The sequence below is a fragment of the Mesoplodon densirostris genome, chromosome 12 (assembly GCF_025265405.1).
Source record: "Mesoplodon densirostris isolate mMesDen1 chromosome 12, mMesDen1 primary haplotype, whole genome shotgun sequence".
In the NCBI taxonomy this organism is placed as follows: Eukaryota; Metazoa; Chordata; class Mammalia; order Artiodactyla; family Ziphiidae; genus Mesoplodon; species Mesoplodon densirostris.
The window spans coordinates 22,158,350-22,176,880 of record NC_082672.1 but is presented as its reverse complement, the minus strand read 5'-3'; the positions used below and the strand labels follow the sequence as shown (position 1 = coordinate 22,176,880).

Genomic DNA, 18,531 nt, shown 5'->3' with positions numbered 1-18,531 from the left:
TGAGTACCCCTAGAAGTGGCTGTAGTTTTAGAGGCTAAATTTCTCAGGGTCATAAAGATAAGAAAGAACTGCAGCTTGGATTCAACCACCATCTATGCTGTATCATTCTATACTCTATTATTATCTCCATGTTTCCCATAGCTAAATGGAATGATGTCTCAAGACCCAAGTTCAATTACATTATAGAAACAAAAAAGGTGATTGTGACATTCACCCTGTGACATTAAGCATCAATTTTAAGATGCATACACATTTCAATAACACTAAGATGTCTTTGACTGGAAGAAGTATAAAATATACTCTCTTCTCTCCATCTCTACTGCCACCACCTAATCCATGTGTTGCCTGGATGATTGCCCAGTGCCTCCAAATTGGAGAGATTAGTCTTTTTTGTATATAATGAGGAGCAAGAGAACTAGGACCAATGGGTGGAAACTTTAAAGAGACAGAATTCTGTGCAGAATCAGAGAACTTCCTGTAATCTCAGATATCCAAAGATAGAATGCATGTCCTTGAGTGGCACCAAGCACCACATCCCTTCAGATGTTAAGAGTATCATCAAGACGCCTACTACTAAGAAGGGACCTTATGGAAGGGAATTCAGGAGAGAACATATGGCTGGTTGATGCAGCCTTTAAGGTACCTTCCAACTTTGGAATCCTGCCATTTTAGAATGGAGACTGTGACTGCCAGATTGCTGTGTATTTAAAGAGTGAAATGAGGACATGGAAGCAGTGGACTAGTCTTTTGAAGCTGTTTACCATCAAGGGAAGCAGAGCTTTATTGTATGATATGGTAGGGTTGAGGGAAGATTTTAACACTGGAAGAACTGAGCAGATTTCTAGGAGAAGGTAATGAACTGGTTAACATGAGAAATTAAAAGTTAGAGTTCTGTTGCAGCACCTATGGCTAGATAACACACTACCCCCAAACTTAGTGGCTTTAAACAGCAACCACTGTGCTATATCTCAGGATTTTGTAGCTCTGGAATTGAGGCAGTGCTCAGCTGCATGGTTTTTCTGTTCCACCTGGTATCAACAGAGGTCACTCAGTGGTATTCAGCTGGCACCATCCTGTGCCTTGGTGGGGATGGCTGGAAGGCTGTGTTCAGCTGGGACAGTTGACCAGGGCATCTACATACGGCCTCACCAGTCTCTCAGGCCAGTCCGACTTCTTACATGGCAGCTCCCAGCTCCCAGAGAAGTGTTCCAGGAGGTCCAGGCAAACTGCAAGGTTTCTTAAGGCCTAGCCTCAGAAGCCTAAAGAATCACTTAGGGGCCTCCCTGGTGGCGCAGTGGTTGAGAGTCCGCCTGCCGATGCAGGGGATACGGGTTCGTGCCCCGGTCTGGGAGGATCCCATATGCCGCGGAGCGGCTGGGCCCGTGAGCCATGGCCGCTGGGCCTGCGCGTCCGGAGCCTGTGCTCCGCAACGGGAGAGGCCACAACAGTGAGAGGCCCGCATACCGCAAAAAAAAAAAAAAAAAAAAAAGAATCACTTAGGCCACATCCTATTGGTCAGTCAAGTCCCTAAGGCCAGGTCAGATTTAAGGGGAAAGGAATTAGATGCCACCTCTCAATGAGAGGAGTAGCAAAGGATTTATAGCCATCTTTATTCTCCCATATAGAGAAAATTACTCATATTCTGAACCATGTGGGGAGTTCAAGTTGACAGCAAAGGTAGAAAGATTATCCTTAGAATGGTGCGGGGACATGTCTGCCTTGGCAATAAGGACCAGGAAAAAGGGTTCCAGGGAGTGGAGATAGAAATTTCGAGATGAAAACAAGAGAACGTAGAAGGAGTTATTTTCATCGAGTTCAAGTAATCCAAGGCTACCTAGTGGAAGAAGAGTTTCACATAATGGAAATTACACTGCCCACCCACTGTCCATATATTTTACCTCTGGGTTGCTTCCTCATTCTGATAGTATATCTTCACTGGTTTTTAACAGGCATGCCTCACACAGACTTTTTTTTTGGGGGGGGGGGTACACGGGCCTCTCACTGTTGTGGCCTCTCCCGTTGCGGAGCACAGGCTCCGGACGTGCAGGCTCAGCGGCCACGGCTCATGGGTCTAGCCACTCCGCGGCATGTGGGATCTTCCCAGACCGGGGCACAAACCCGTGTCCCCTGCTTCGGCAGGCAGACTCTCAACCACTGCGCCACCAGGGAAGCCCTGCCTCACACAGACTTTTGTCTGAAGTCACTGACTGCAAGATTTGGGGCTTATATTTTCAGTGCTCTTCATGCACCCCATCCAGCACACCAAAGTCTGCTGTGGTCCAGGGCTGTGAGGGAGGTAAATTGGTCTCCCTGGAAAGGAAGCCCATCTGTGGTTTCATCCCTAGTCCATGCTTAAGGGATTGAGCAGACCAGCCGTGAACCAAGGCTGGAGTAGCAAAACATGAACTCTGACTTCTACAAATTATCCAGATAATCTCTTCCAAGCCCCTTCTGGATAAAAAAACTGAGCCACATGAGGGTGACATTCTGGCAGGTACACAAAGCAGCAGTGGTCGTGGCTTAGCTCCTGTTGTATGCACAGAGCAGTTGGATTGGGTTGATTGATGCAGGTCTACATGTATGTAAACTTTTAATAAGTTTCTCAAGAAGCTTGCTAATTAATTTTAAAGGAATGTTTCTCTTTGGCATCATGTCTCATTCTTTTCACATTATATATTCTGGTGATAAATGATGGATGCATAAATACATTACTTTTGCTCAATCAGTGTTTGCTGTTGTTGATATAAAGTTCACAAATTGGATTTGTTTCAGGATAGCTGAATTTGGAATGTAACATTTTGCCAAGTCAGAAGCTCACTTGCCCAGACAACACACATGTGGATTTTGCTGTTGTTTTTCTTTTAAAATAGTATATGTCTCTGGTGTCATTGATTAATGTAATATTGCATTAATGTGCTATCACAACACCCTAGGGCATGCATGAGTTCTTTTAGCCAGAAGTAAAGAATTCCCCAAACTAAAGTTTTTAATAAAATACAGATTGCAGGGCAAAAGAAAAAAAAATCAACCTTGAGAATTTATGGATAGCAAAATTGCTTGAGAAATCAACTTTTGGTGGATTTGCCAATGGAAATACAGGGCAATTGTTATATAATTTCATTCCTCAAAATCATTAGACATTGTCTGTGTCTATTTATTTATTGTATCTGTGTTTTTAAGTGCCCCACATATCTGACTACATTGTTCCACAACTTCTCTTTTTATTTTTAAGTTTCCACTTGCTCCAGTGTTTGTATAGTCGTTATTGTTGGATCCAAAACTTCAGTGAAGGCTGACATAGCCATATGTGCAACATAGCTCAAAATGCAAAAGTTAGAATTGAATTCTTCACTGTCCATTGTAAATAGCTAGCAGGCAACTTTCTTCACTGCAGTGCTGATGTAACTCTGGCATGGGGTCATTCTGTACCTATTATAAGTAACAACTATTTTTTTTCTTTCTCAAGATAGTTTTCAATCTTTAACCATCATATTTTCTTTTCACAAAAATCTGGAATAATATTTTTTTAAATCAATTAACTGATGTAAAATTTAACTGAATAAAAACATTCTTGATACAATATCTTCAACTTTGTAAATGAAGATGCTACTGCAGCCTGCTAACAGAGGGCATAAAGCCAACTCTGCTCTTTTTTTTTATTCCAGGGGTATTGTTGTTTCCTGACATTATTTGATAAGAGAAACACAGGAAAGATTTTGCTTTTTTAGTGTTAACCTATCTTAGCCTTACAGCAGATGTAAAATACAGAAAGTATCATCTTTCCTTTTAACCCCCTAAAACTCAAGATCCACAAGAAAGCAAAAGATGAGAAAACAAACAAAAAAAGTATGGTGCTCCTTAATGGAAAGAAAATTTTTATGTAAGCAAGTTATATGAATCAGCACTTTGATACAAATAATTTACAGCTATGATCATAAGATCAGTAAGCATGCAGAAAACCATCCTCCTCTTTGCTAGTAGTGCTAATAGAGGCCAATTGAAATGAGGTAGGTCACTGGTCTTAACATGCCATCAAATCCAACTGCCATTGATGGTCACAGCTGAGATAAAGAAGATGGTATTTCTCTTATATTTAGATACTTTTAGATCTGAACATTTTTCAGTGGAGTCTGTAAAATAAATATCAATTAAGATTGACAATTAAAATTTAAAATAGGGGGTGATATCTCTGTGGTGAGTGGTTATCTGTGTTTAAAAACTGTATGCCAAAGGACAGAGCTCATAATGTCATAAGTAATATAAACCCAGAAGGCGTTGGGGCAGGTATCCCCTACCCTGTAAAGTGGTGCAAGGAGGGTGTGGTGGAACTGTCACTCCCTCCCAGATATCATCTCTTTTGTTAATGTAGATTTTTTTTTCTCTGTTACCCAAATTGTAATGACCTAAGACATAGATTCCATCCCATGACTGTCCTTTCCCTAAAACCACCAGATAGAATGCCTCCCATGTCCCAATTATACAGTCCTCTTGTGTTTTTCTGGTGTTTGTATTCCCATAGTTGCAAATAAAAAGTATATTTTTAGTTTTAGAATTTTCCTTTCCATTAAAAAAAAAAATCCCCGAAGATTTGTGGCACCACTGTTATTTCTGTTAATGTCATTGCTTCCATAGCAGCAAGCTAAGACTTTGTAAGAAACTATGTTTGCAAAAAAAGAAAAAGAAAAGCAGTTAACTTAAGTGAACATTATAGCTACATGTAGCAAAGTTCCAATTTAGATTTCTTGTAACCATTGCAACACACACACATACCTTCCAATTTGTGTTATAAACACAGTGTAACTGGCTAGCTTCTCCTGTCCATGGAGCTGAGATGTGACTGGTACTTTGGGTTTCTGTAGCAGAATGAAAGGTCAGGCAACTCACATTCTGAACCATAGAAAGTGGATTCTTCTCTGTTCTCCATTCCCAGTGGGAGTAGAATATAAAATACATGAGTTTGTACTGATATTTAAGCATTAGGGTGGATTTAAGGAAAATAAAAAATAGAAAACAAAGAAAAAAATTCTGGTTTTCACAGATCATTTTGCTAAGCATAAAGCTTACAGATTTATTTTGCCTAGAAGGTTTTTTCCTCTCTGAATTTCAGTTGGTAGAATCGTGTCTTTAATTTAGGAGATTTCAGGTTTGCTTTACCATCTTCTAGGTCAAAGATTTCAGTGACTGTTCTATAGATAAATAAAAATGTCTGTATGAATGATCATATCTAATTCTATCTAACTTGGCATGAGGTAAGACGAGAACATTTAGAGAAACCATGCTAAGGAATGCACTGCTGAGTTTTATCTTTAGATGAGTTGGGTTGGCCTCAAGTGTCCAAATGTGGCTTGGCGTTACCAGTTTTCTCTGAAAAACTAATTCCAAAATCTTTCTGATAGACATGGCCCATGTTCAGTTCTACAGCTAAAAGTTAGCTGAGAAGTAATATTAATATTTTTCTGCAGCATTTTCAACAATGCTTTTTACTAAAATAATTCATAGCAACTTTTGGCCACAGAACTCTGTAGCCATTGTGTAGAAGTACAAGCAAAATAACAGCGATGTGCCACTTCCTCCCTTCCTGCTGAGAGCTTACAGTTGCATGGAGAACATAGCCATGAATCCAGAGTAAAATAGATGGATACAAATAAAAGAAGCAAAGTGACACATATTCAGCCAACTGTGTTATATAATCAGGGGGCAGGAAGGATCATTGATGCATGGTCTTGTTAAATTGTCAAAGCTTAATTCTTATAAGACATTTTGAGGAACAAAGGCTATAATTTAGTGAGGAGGAAGAATTGCATGCTTTGGGCCAGCAAAATCGTGGCATCAAAATAGTGGCATCCAGCAAAATAGTGGCATCATAAAATCAAGCAACACTGCAGAAATTAAAAATTAAACTCACCATATTCATACTGCCTAAAAGCAAACCCTTAAAACTGTCTAATCTCTCAGTCACCAGGCAAAAGTCTTTCCAAATCATTTTAGATATCTCCCCCCAGCTATTCTAAAATTCAGTTTCCTTATCTGGAACATGTTCTCCTAGGATCTTTTTTAAAAACTGCATTTTATAATTCAGGAAAATTGCCACAGCCAACAGAAATCAAGGTGGTGGAGCTCTCAGGAAGCTGCAAAAAGAAAGGCTGTGGGAGGAGGGGAAGGATGATCACCACCAGGGATCCCGCACTAGTGATACTGCAGGGGCCAACCCCAAAGGAGAAGCAAGAGAAATGCAGAGGGGGCTTCTCCTCCAGACCCTGTTGCGGCAGGGGCTCCTGAGCCTCTCTCTGTGTTGGGATAACTATGGGTTAACCCGGAAGGTTGACCGAAACTACCCACCCCTCGCCAATTCTGCAATACAGAAAACACAGCTCTCGTTGTGGTCATTTAACAAGAAGCAAATGTATATGGTTCTGATCCGTTTTCTAAGTACTGAATTTATTAAGCATCTATTCTATGTAGGTAGAGAAGAGGATACTAAAATTACAGGCCCTCCTTATATCATTGTGCTCAGCAGATTAATGGACCCCCAAAAAAGTCTATGCCCTAATCCCAGAAACCTGTGAATATGGTAGAGGGGGAGTTAAGATTATAGATGGAACGTAGATGGCTAATCAGTTGACTTTAAGATAAAGAGAGGGGCTTCCCTGATGGCGCAGTGGTTGAGAGTCCACCTGCCGATGCAGGGGACACGGGTTCGTGCCCCGATCCGGGAAGATCCCACATGCCGTGGAGCGGCTGGGCCCGTGAGCCATGGCTGCTGAGCCTGCACGTCTGGAGCCTGTGCTCCGCAACGGGAGAGGCCACAACAGTGAGAGGCCCGCATACCGCAAAAAAAAAAAAAAAGAATGCCCCCTCCAGGAAGGCAGGACCTTGCTTAGGTGTTCACTGCTGTACCTAGGAGCTGAGAGCAGAGTTTGGCATACACTGGCGCTCCATAAATGCTTCCTGAGTGTCAAGTGAATGACTGCATACATAAAAGAATGATTAGAAATCATGCCTCTCTCTGGAGCTTCTGCAAGATATATTACATAGGAAATAACCAAGGAAAAACGAAGAGTAGTAGGGATCAGAGACCCGAAGGGAGAGTAGTTGTGAAGAGCAGAAAATATCAATTACAAAACAATTAAGATTTAAATCCTCTGTGTGCTTGAGAAAGTCCTATGCTACAGAAGAACGTAAGACTGCAGAAAGAAGTAGCATTTACACAGGAAGAAGGCTAGCAGTTTTCAACCACAGAAAACTGTTAAAGCCCTTTTTGAGGTTGACTAACCATAGTGCTGTAAATCAGTTTTCAGCAGGAGACAATAGAAAATGAAATTAACCTATCGCAATAAATACAGTGAGAAAACTGGACGTGTCAGAGAAACTGGGTAGAACATTTATTGTGAAGTAAAATCAATATGGCAAAAATGTATATCCTGCTAAAACTTTCACTGCTTTTGCCTATAAATATAACAAACTGCTTTCCACATTTGTTACATCACAAAGAAGAAAAATATTACATTTTGAAGCTCCCACAAAGTAAAAGCCAAGTTGTTTTATGTGTTTTTCTTCGTTCTTCATTTTCTTCATTGGTGGTTTGCAGGCAGATTTTTTTTAACTTTTATTGAAATATAGTTTACTTATAATGTTGTGTTAGTTTCAGGTGTACAGCAGAGTGATTCAGTTTTATATATATATATATATATATATATATTTTTTTTTTTTTTTTTTTTTTTTTTTTTGTGGTACGTGGGCCTCTCACTGTTGTGGCCTCTCCCGTTGCAGAGCACAGGCTCCGGACGCGCAGGCTCAGCGGCCATGGCTCACGGGCCCGGCCACTCCGCGGCATGTGGGATCTTCCCGGACCGGGGCACGAACCCGTGTCCCCTGAATCGGCAGGCAGACTCTCAACCACTGCACCACCAGGGAAGCCTGTAGTGTGTATATTTTAATCCCAAACTCCTAATCTATCCCCCCCACACACACACAGGCAGATTTTTAACCCTATCTTTGTTTGCTTTTTTGATGCTTCACCCATCGACAAATATTAATTAAGCACTTTGTGCATATTAAATTACTTAATTCTACTTATGAAGCAGGTGCCATATATCCCTGTTTTTGTAGATGAGGAAACGGAGTTTTTGTGAGAGTGAAGTGACCTGTCCTGGGTCAGACCGTGAGTTAGTGGAAGAATGCGGGTTTCAGCCCAGGCAGTGGGACTCCAGCATCCACTCTCTTCACTTCCCCCCAGCCCATCCCCAACATGAGATGCTGAGCTGGGTCCTGGGATAGACGGGAGACACATCAGTCCCTGGCCTCATGAGGCTTACACTCTAGGAGGAGAGGCATATCACAGATAAGAATGACACAATGTTCATGGTGCCTGGCACTGTGAAGGAGACACAACAGCATCCTGAAGGATGCTGAAGAATGAACACCAGGGTAGACTGACCCAGTTCCAAGAGCCCCAGGGGCTAGTCACACTGCAGGTCTCCTAGTAATACTCTGTACCAAGAGCAAATGAATATTTTTATGTGAAAAAGTGCCTCGTATGCAAACATTAGGTGAGGTGGAGGTTGATGAGATGTGATCTGAATGATTTTTTTAAATTCCAGCAGTAGGTTAATTTCTACATTTTTTTTCCTTCTTAGTATGACACCTGCTCTGAAGGTCTTTTGTCTAACCCAGGGCTTCCCAGCCTCAGCAGTATGGAATATTTGAGCCAGATAGTTCTTTATTGCAGGGGAGGGGTGCATTGTAGGATGCTTAGCAATGTTTCTGGCCTCCTCCCACTAGCAATGACCCCTCCTACCCCCAAGTGTGACTACCAAAAATGTCTCCAGACATGGCTGAATGTTCCCTGGAGAGCAAAATTGCCCTGGTTGAGAAGCACTGGGTACCACCACCCCCCCGCCCCCGATAATTCAAATTCCACCGATCCTTGAAAACCAACTATCTGGTCTGATGCTTCTGGCTGTTCCCCTCGCCACCTTCTCTTCTCAGCAACGCTGCACAGTCTTAGAAGCTCAGCCATTACACTTCTTGTATTCAGCCGTCCCCTGGCCTCCACACCGGCCACCTCGGATGGGACGACCACATCATAGAAGGCAGTCGGTCTGCCCTCAGCTCCCCATTGCTTCACACAAGGCTTGATTTGGGGTTTCCTTCTTCCTCTGCCCCACTGACTCTCCCCTCTGCATCCCTGAGCTCTGAAGGTGTGCAGGTTTGGGGGCTCACGAGCAGAAGAAAAGAAAAAAACTGAGCTTAAAGCAAATGGAAGGAAAGAGGGAAAGGTCAGGGTGGAAGGAACTGTTCTAGAGTTAGAGACTGGTTGAGGGTATGGATATGAACAGGGTCTGAGGCAGTTCTGAAAGATGGCTTCCAGACAGGTATGGGGCAAGGGACCGACCAGATAATGAATTCTGATCTATTGGTGAAAATGTTTCATTACTTTGTAGTTATACCTATTCAGTCCCCAAAACTGAATCATAAAATGAAAGCGTGGTACTGTATGCTGCTGGGCTCTGGAGGAGAGAGGGTAAGCTGTGTGAGTGGAGGAGAGCTTTGGATCTGAATGCCTAGGACAAGAGGTTCCTTGTGTTTAGCTCCCATGTGGGCCAAAACTTTAGGGGCTCCTTAATGTAAAGTAACAGCATGGAGAGCAGACAAAGAATAGAAATCAAAGTGAATTTTAAAAGCATATGTGCCCAGCATAACATCTGGTCTTCTAAGACAGCAACTCAAGAAAGCAGAAAAACTTTGCTTTTAAACCAAGAAAAGCAGACTTAATCTGTAAAGCCTAGGCTTCGTGTAGGCGATGTGATGGAGGGGCAAGGGAAAGGAACCTTGAAGCAGCCATCTCTGGATCAACTTGTTAAAAAGACACTGTGGTCTTAAGTCTAAACAAACAGCAAAATAGACCCCTAAACATCCCCTCTGAATTCCACACCCCTGAAGCATTACCTAGAGCTTTTGATTTTTTGCAGGAAAATTACAGTGAAGGTAGATTTTTATTTTTAATGTGCTCAATCTACTGCAGTGCCATTTTAAATATAATTGTATGTGTTTAGTTACATTGTTGCTCCATGTTATTAATTAATCTACAAACAGTTATTGTGGGCTATCAAGTGCCAATTACTGTGCCTGGAGATGGTATAAAGATAAATAAATACCCTGTTGCTGACCTCAAGGATCTTACTGTCTAGTGGAGAAAAAGACAAGGAAACTAACTAGCAATCACAATGCAGGTTTGTTTTTTTGTTTTTTGTTTTTTTGTGTGTGCGGTACACAGGCCTCTCACTGTTGTGGCCTCTCCTGTTGTGGAGAACAGGCTCTGGACGCGCAAGTTCAGCGGCCATGGCTCACGGGCCCAGACACTCTGCGGCATGTGGGATCTTCCCGGACCAGGGCACGAACCCGTGTCCCCTGCATCGGCAGGCTGACTCTCAACCACTGTGCCACCAGGGAAGCCCCCACAATGCAGGTTTTTAAGTGTCTTGACAGGGTGTGGATGAGAACAGCTATCTGGAAAGTTCTTTCTGAAAAGACAAAAATCTATGAGAAAATTTTAAAAATATTATTTAATTTTGTTGATTTGAGATTTCAAACAAGTCTGTTTTGAGAATCTTTTTGGCTCCCCACGTAAACGAGGAAAGATGGGCTATAATCAGATAGAAAGTTGGAACCGTAGAGAAACATAGATCTTTCATGAGTGTTTGAATAATTGCCACAGCACTGAACAAAGAATAATAAAATATATGGTTGATTTTTCCTATTAAGAGAATTTGCCAAAACCTAATAAAATACTCTTGATATCTTACCTCACAAAGTAACTGAAAGGAAATGCCTCCATGTTTTCCTACATTTAATGCCACTAAGATATGCTACTGCCAAGACATGCAAATAGTACTGCCTGGCCTGGATTTAGGGGTGACAGGTTGAATCTGGAATGCTTGTTGCTCTCAACATGCAGTAAAAAGAGCACTGGACTTGGGATCAGAAAACCTTAATGCAAGCCCCACTCTGCCACTTACTAGTTGCGAGATTTCAGATAAACCACTTAACCTTTCTGAGCCTCAGTTACCTCATGTGTAAGGTGGGACTTCACAGGAGGGCTGGGAGGATTAAATGAAATACAGGTTATTTTTATTCATCGTATCTCTCTATTAATTAGCTTTGGGGTGAATGGATCTTCTCATGCAACAATACAAGATTATACTTTAACTTAAGCATAATTGCAAACACGTAAATGGAAGCCTTCTGCTGTCTTCCTATCTCTTCACCCCACCCCAATCTATCCTCACTATGACCAGAATGATCTTTATGAAACACAGATTGTTCATGTCACTTTCCCACATGATACCCTTCAGTGCCTACTCACCACTGTCCAGAGGAAACCTAGCACTTTGGTGCCAAGATTCCTTCTGTTCTGGGAGTGATGTGTGACCACCTCCCCAGCTGATCTCTTGTGACCCCTGGCACACCCTGTGCTCAGCCAGGCTATCCATGCTCGTTCTCTTTCTCCTCCATGTCTTTGCACATGCTGCTCCCTCATATTGGAATGCCCTTGCTCCCACTTCTCCACCAGCAAATTCCTTCCAACTAGTTCTTCAACATTCAGCTCAAGTCTTAAGACCTTACTGTGTGCTTTCCATGATATGCCAATATCTACCTCCTCAGGAAACTTCTCTCCCTGAAATACCAGTGTCCACAAACTTATCTGTCTCCCTTGCTGACTCAGACTTTTTGAGGGCAGGAACTGGGGTCATCACACTTTGCCTTTGCCTCATACCATGTGTGGAACATTGCAGGTCCCCAGTAAGCCTTGTTGAATGAATGAATTGATCAAGCACTATGATGGACTAAATGGTTGTATCCTCACCAAATTCATATGTTGAAATTGTAACCCTCAAATGGTATTTGGTGCTATTAGCAGTAGGGCCCTTGGACGATGATTAGATCATAAAGGTGGAGCCCTCGTGAATGGGATTAGTGCCCTTATAAAAGGGACCCCCAGAATGCCTCCTTGTTCTCTCTCTACCACATGAGAACCCAGTGAGAAGAAGGCTGGCTATGAACCAGGAATGGCGTCCTCAACAGACATCAAATCTTGCCAGCACCTTGATCTTGGACTTCACAGCCTCCGCAACTATGAGAAATAAATGTTTGTTGTTTAAGTCACCTAGTCTATGATAGTATTGTTACTTTTGTTATAGCAGCTCGAATGGGCTAAGACAATCACTGACATAATTGGCTAATATACATACCAAATGGTAAACATAAGACAAAACAAGTAGTATTTATGATGTCAGAATACAAATTCTTCACTCTTTAAAAATTTCCACCATGTAAGGTATAGGGAAAAGGTATGGGTTACCTGTGAATCTACTACTTGTGATTTCACTACATAGTGTTTTATGGCCACGACTACTACTTGCCTAACTCAGCATCCACACTCTCTTTTCTCCAAAATAATAGACCCTTATTTTTAGCTGGGCACAGGGCCACCAGAAATTTTTAAAAAACAAAACCAAAAAACCTTTATTTCCCAGTCCCCTTTACAGCTAGACAAGACAAATGACAAGGTTCTGACAAATAAAATGGAAGTGATAGTGTTTTGTGGAACTTCCAGGAAGGCTTCTTATTATGAGCTGACTCATCAGGGAGGGGTCCCCCTTTACCTTCTGCTTGCCCTCTTTCTTCTGGCCTGAATTTTAGAAATGGTAATGAGGGTCTCAGAAGCCACTTGGATCACAAGGTGCTCTTGACGATGAAAGTTAAAATGTCAAAGCAGAAAGGTAGAAGGAGTCCGTTCCCTGATGACACTACTAATCCTCTGTGCCGCTGGCCTCTGGGCTTCTTTACATGAGAGAGAACTAAATTGACACTATTAAGACAGTGGTAGGCTCACTTTTTCTGTAAAGGGCCAGATAATAAGTGTTTTAGGCTTTGTGGGCCATATAATCTCTATCACAATTGCTTGACCGTGCTGTTGGAGCGCCAAGGCAGCCACAGACAACATATAAACAGATGAGTGCCTGTCTTCAAATAAAATTCTAATCTACACAAGTAGGTGGCAGGATAAATTGGAGCTTGCTAATCCCTGCTCTAAGGCACTGAGATGTCAAGTCTTTCTGATACGGGTAGCAAATCTAACCCTAATACATCTTGTTGAGTGAGATGAATCTTTTGATTTGGAAGAGAGAAATTGCCAAGACTCTTGTTTCATTTTTAAAAATGTTTTATTTCAGTAGATTCTTCCTCCCTTACCGTCTCCTGGTTGAATTATACAAAGTTCTGACATTGCTTTTTCCAGATTCTTTTGATTATTAAGACCAACTGAATTGGACTCGGGTTTTTCTAGGTTTCCCTCAACTTCATTATGTTCAGTTTGGAGGATTCCAGCAGAATATAAGTGGACAGGCATCAGGTGTGTGGACAAGGAGAACAGAGGACAAAAGGCAAGGCCTGTAAGAACTGAATGATGAATGCCATGCTGAGCGCTCCTAAAATGTGTTTGAACTATACAACAAAACTTTCAGGCTGACGGGATGATACCTTATTGTAGTCGTTTACCAGGGAGATCATACAAGCTGAACTGATGGTTAGCAGCAGGACAACAGCTGGTGTTGAAGATTCTTTTGAGCAAAGACTTTCTCTGATGCTCTTAGGATATCTTGGTTTTTCTGGTTTAGCTCATCCTGTGAAAGCAGAAAAATATACTACAGACCAGGAATGGCAAATTTATTTCCCCTTACATGCAAACTCCAACCGATGGGTAGTAGATATCTGGAATATTGAGAAGGATTCTGTGGCTGTATTGTGTTTTAACAGAAGTGGCCTCTGCTTCTTCCCTAACAGTGTTTTTCCCCACGTGCATGGGTGCAGGAGAGGAGGGGCTCAGACAGGGTCTCTCTTGGAATAGACTCAAGGATCATGAAAGCTAGAAGGGAGCCATAGTTTAAACCATCTCTAACCTGGTTCTTTATTTTACAGAGGGTGATATTAAGGCTCAGAAACGTAAAATAACTTTTGCAGGGTTACACAACTAATTAGAGGTAAAACCACAATTAATAGTCAACAGTGGGCTCTTTCATTATACAATACTACACGTATTTAATTAAGATCTTTTTATACTTTTCACTAATTTTTCATAGTTTCTTTCTAACACAAAACTTGAACCAGCTTGTTAGTGAGATCTTGCTTAGTTCCCATGACCACACCTCTAGACCTCTTGTTCCTGGCACTTTACAAGCAGGATCCTTCAGACTCCATTTAGTCCTGTGAGCCCCTGATAGCCTTCCAGAAATTGCTAGTTGTTGTTGTTGGGTTAATGATGATCAGAGTCAGTTTCAATTGCCTGCATTCAAGAACTATTGTTGAGGGCTTCCCTGGTGGCGCAGTGGTTGAGAGTCTGCCTGCCGATGCAGGGGACACAGGTTCGTGCCCCGGTCCGGGTAGATCCAACATGCCGTGGAGCAGCTGGGCCCGTGAGCTGTGGTCACTGAGCCTGCACGTCCGGAGGCTGTGCTCCTCAACGGGAGAGGCCACAGCAGTGAGAGGCCCATGTACCGCAAAAAAAAAAAAAAAAAAGAACTATTGTTGATACGTAAGTTGATCCTGGGAGTGGGGTTCAGGAAATAGGAAGAAATGGGAACTGATTATCTAACCTAGATTAGGTGAGATGCAGAGAAGTCCTAGCTGATAACTAGAATACAATTCTAACAGCTCATGGCAACCAGTGGCAAGTGAATGAATTAAATTCACCTGTGCTCACCTGGCATCATGGAGAGAAGGCAAGGTTTTGGATGACCACTGTCATAGAAGAGTAGAAAGGATCTGAGGGGTTAAAGAGCCCGGAGGTGAGAAGTAGAACGACAAGCTCAAATCCAAACGTGCTTGGTTCAAGGTAAAGAAAAATCCAAGAACTTTCTGATAACCTATGTGAGAAAAGAATCTGGAAAAGAATTAATATATGTATACGTATAACTGAATGACTTTGCTGTACACCTGAAACTAATGCAACATTGTAAGTTAACTATACTCCAATAAAATTAAAATATTTTTTAAAAAGAGAGAAACCCAAGAACTTTCATGGCCACGTTTGAAAAAGACTTTTATGTAGCCTCGAAACAGCGCTATTTTTTTTAAAAAGCCCACAAAGATTGATGCTGTGGGTATTTGAATCACAGTGTTAGTTGAACTCACAGTGTCTTCAGGTCTCCTGGGAAGAGCAAGGTCCAGGGAATTGGAGCAGTTAACTTAGGGACTCACAATACCTGGGAAACCCCTGCTCCCGTGGGCCTCCATTGCTCTTGGACATGGCTTCTCCTCCTTACACTGCTCCATTGCCTGCAGCAGTTCCTTGCCAGGGGAAACCGCTTTGCCCATCTTGGTTAGGACACCAGAATCTTATCTCTTCTTCACTTTGGAGTGAATTTTAGCCTATCATTTTTAGGTAGCAGAACTGTGTAAGCTCATGCTTCAGAGTAACTTTTATTTATGTGAAATTCATAAGGCCTCCATGAGGGAGATTCAATAAATCTGTGGTTTAGAACCCTCATAATTTTTCCACTAAAATAACACAGTTTATTGAACTAACAAATCATTTGTACTAATAATTGCTAAAGATATACAACTAAAAGCAGTTTTTAAATAAATAAAAATTCTTAAGTATACTTAGTACTTTTCCTCATTAATCTTCATCTTTATTCAATCACCACCTCATTTTTCTGTGTTTCTCTTCTTGTTTATTATTGTCTTTATTTTAAAGGTACTATAACCACATTAGAGTCAAGAAAAGGAAAACATGACCCATTATTCCATCATTGTTACTGTTTTAGTTTACTTCCTGCTTGGTTTTTTCTCCTAAACATTGTGGTAAATACAATGCTTGTTTACAGCTTTTTTAATTTAATATATCACACACATTTTAATCCCTTAAAATGTATTTCCATGGCCTCCTTTCCAATGGTTTCATACTATTGAAAAGAGGACAGGCATTAAGTTGTGATTATGCATTATTGAGGGAAGGAATTCTGCTTTATTATACCCAGCTACTTATAGGTATTCAATTTTCATTTGTTGAATTGAATTGAAATCCCATGCCCATTCTAAGTTTGTAATGTTTTAAACACTATTCCAACAAACACCCTTATGGATATAGCTTTTCACATATTTTTTAAATTTAAGATAGATTTCCACAAGTGGGATTACTGGTCATGTGGTATAATCATGTTTATGGCTCAATACCTATTGCCAAATTGCTTTCCTTTTAGAAGGGCTGTATCGATTTACAACGCCCCCTGCAATGCATGAGATCACCAGTTTCACTATACCCTTGTCATCACTCATGGCATAGGCATACAGCATCTCATTGTGATTTTATTTTCTCATGTATGTCTTTACTAATTGCATTTTCTTATTTGTGAATTCACTTACTTGAGCAACTTGAATGAACTCTTTATAGAGTGAAGATGTTAACTTATATTTACTGCTAGTATTGTCCTCATTTGGGATTTTTTTTTTCCATCCAGTTGTGGGATTTTTTGGAACACCTTTACTCTCCTTTGAATAGAAACCTGTTAGCCTTCTTCTGAGAGTACCTTGAGCTCTGAAAAGTTGCAACCTGTGAGCATGCTCCTGTCACCTTGCTTTCACCACCAACATTAACTGACTCAAAGAGGGCAATTTATCCATGACTACTGTCAGCCAATCCAGGAAACACCTTGAATTACCTTTTCCCACATGCTGGTGTTGCTTTCCATTGTCAAAAATAGAATAAAATATCATAATATCATATGTTCCCCATTGTTACTATCCTCTTCCAAGTAGGAAATTTGCCTGTATTTGACCCAACTCTCCTGCCCAACTTCCTGTCCTTGAAGGAGGTATCTGACATATGTCTTTACAAATCTTTGCAGATTTCTGCCTTCCTCTAAACCTGCTTCCAATGTTTTAAAGTAGCCAGGTTGTCCTCCCATCCACCAGAACTTGAGTCTAAACAGAACATAAACTGTTCCCTCTACCTCAGGTAATGATTCTTAAAAAATAGGCATCCTGAGGATCCCTTATTTGTTCTCAATATTTTGCAAACCATATCTTTTCTTGTTTTCCTAAACCTCTGGTGCTTTCGGACCCCTGATTCTGTTTACCCTTTTACCAATTTCAGTTTTAGTTTTTCCTCAGGTAGGAAAGAGGGATTCAGCTTTTTAAAAATCTTGTCAGAAGTTGCTGCTTTAATCCTATTCCCTCAAATTTCACTCCTCGACCCTAACTGACACCTCCTTTGGTTCTGAGGAAACCTCTGTGAACTGCAAGGCACTGAATACAGATCCTGTATTGTTGTTCAAAATTAATTAAATAGAAGTGGTACTTTCCACAGCATCAGAACTCAGAGCAACAGAATTCACATAATTATAGTTAACAACAGAACCTGGATTCAAACTCAAGTTTGGCCTAAGAACAACAATCCCCTGTTTTGTGGCCTCTCTTGGTGGAAACATTTTCAACTCTAATCAATGCCCATATCCATGTGATGGAATGCTAATAAGAAAATGATCACAATGACAATGGAAATTGTTATACCGATAACTGTACACCCTGTGAGTGTTTCCTGGGCCTCCCTCTTCTTGGTCACCCACAAAGCACACACCACCTCAGCCAGCAGCACAGTTGTCATTGGACACCACTAGTTTTTTTTTAAAGTTCTCTCTTTTATCTTGAGCCAAAATCTACCTTCATGCAACTTCCACTCACTGATCCTCATTTACTCCTCTGTAACAAAAACAGAATGAATCCTTTCTAGTTGCCAGGTTGGAGAGGAAGTGGGTAGCAGTAGGGTGGACTCTGTCTGGATCTCCCTTGTTTCTTGCCAGTGTGCAAGCACCTGGTATGCCAAGCACTCCCAAGTGGGCAGTTTACAAGGCAGTTTACCTGCCATGAGTGCTTTATTGAGTAGTATTGTTGTTGTTTCATCTTAATTAATGGTGACATTCTTATCCTCCACCAGGAGATCGGTACATTCTTATTAAGGAAATTGGGTCCTCACCACTGGCTTTGAGTGATTAGTTTTGTCTTTGCAAACTGCCTTCATATGAAAGAGGTCTTCGTACTATGTTCACTTTCCTCTCCAACTTGACTGTGGTTAAGATTGATGAGGAGATGGGCGGTAAACCCTCTGAGCTCTTTGAAACCAGTGCCCAATACAAACCTGTTTAATTCTGTTCTTTTGTGGTCTCTGGCTTCAGCATTTGGCCTTTGAGAGCATTTTGGTCCAAGCTACACTGTGGTCTCTGTGGTCTCCACTGGTGGCAACTGGTTCCCTGGGATATTACCTATGTTTGAATCTTGTATGGCTCATAACTTTCATCTAGATCCAACTTCTTTGGTCTGTTCCACATGAAGAAATAGGGGGAAATGTGATAATAACAGCTAGTATTAGTATGCCCTGTGAGCCAAGAGCTGTTCTAAATCCCTACCTTGGATTATTGCATTTAATAGACAACCATGTATCCTGGGAAAACAACATAGGCTGTGAGCTAAGTG

The 18,531-nt window shown here is 41.4% G+C and overlaps 1 protein-coding gene and 1 long non-coding RNA gene across 3 annotated transcripts in view; one reads left to right on the top strand and one right to left on the bottom strand.

Moving 5' to 3' along the window:
• AIG1 (androgen induced 1) overlaps positions 1–18,531 on the top strand; it is a 238,728-nt gene that overhangs the window by 119,959 nt on the left and 100,238 nt on the right. The window lies entirely within an intron of this gene.
• The window catches only part of LOC132500081 (uncharacterized), a 41,997-nt gene continuing 36,717 nt past the window's right edge, over positions 13,252–18,531 (bottom strand). For both annotated transcript variants that reach the window (XR_009533968.1, XR_009533966.1), the window contains exon 5: positions 13,252–13,685. This is a non-coding gene — a long non-coding RNA (uncharacterized LOC132500081). The remainder of the gene's footprint in view (positions 13,686–18,531) is intronic.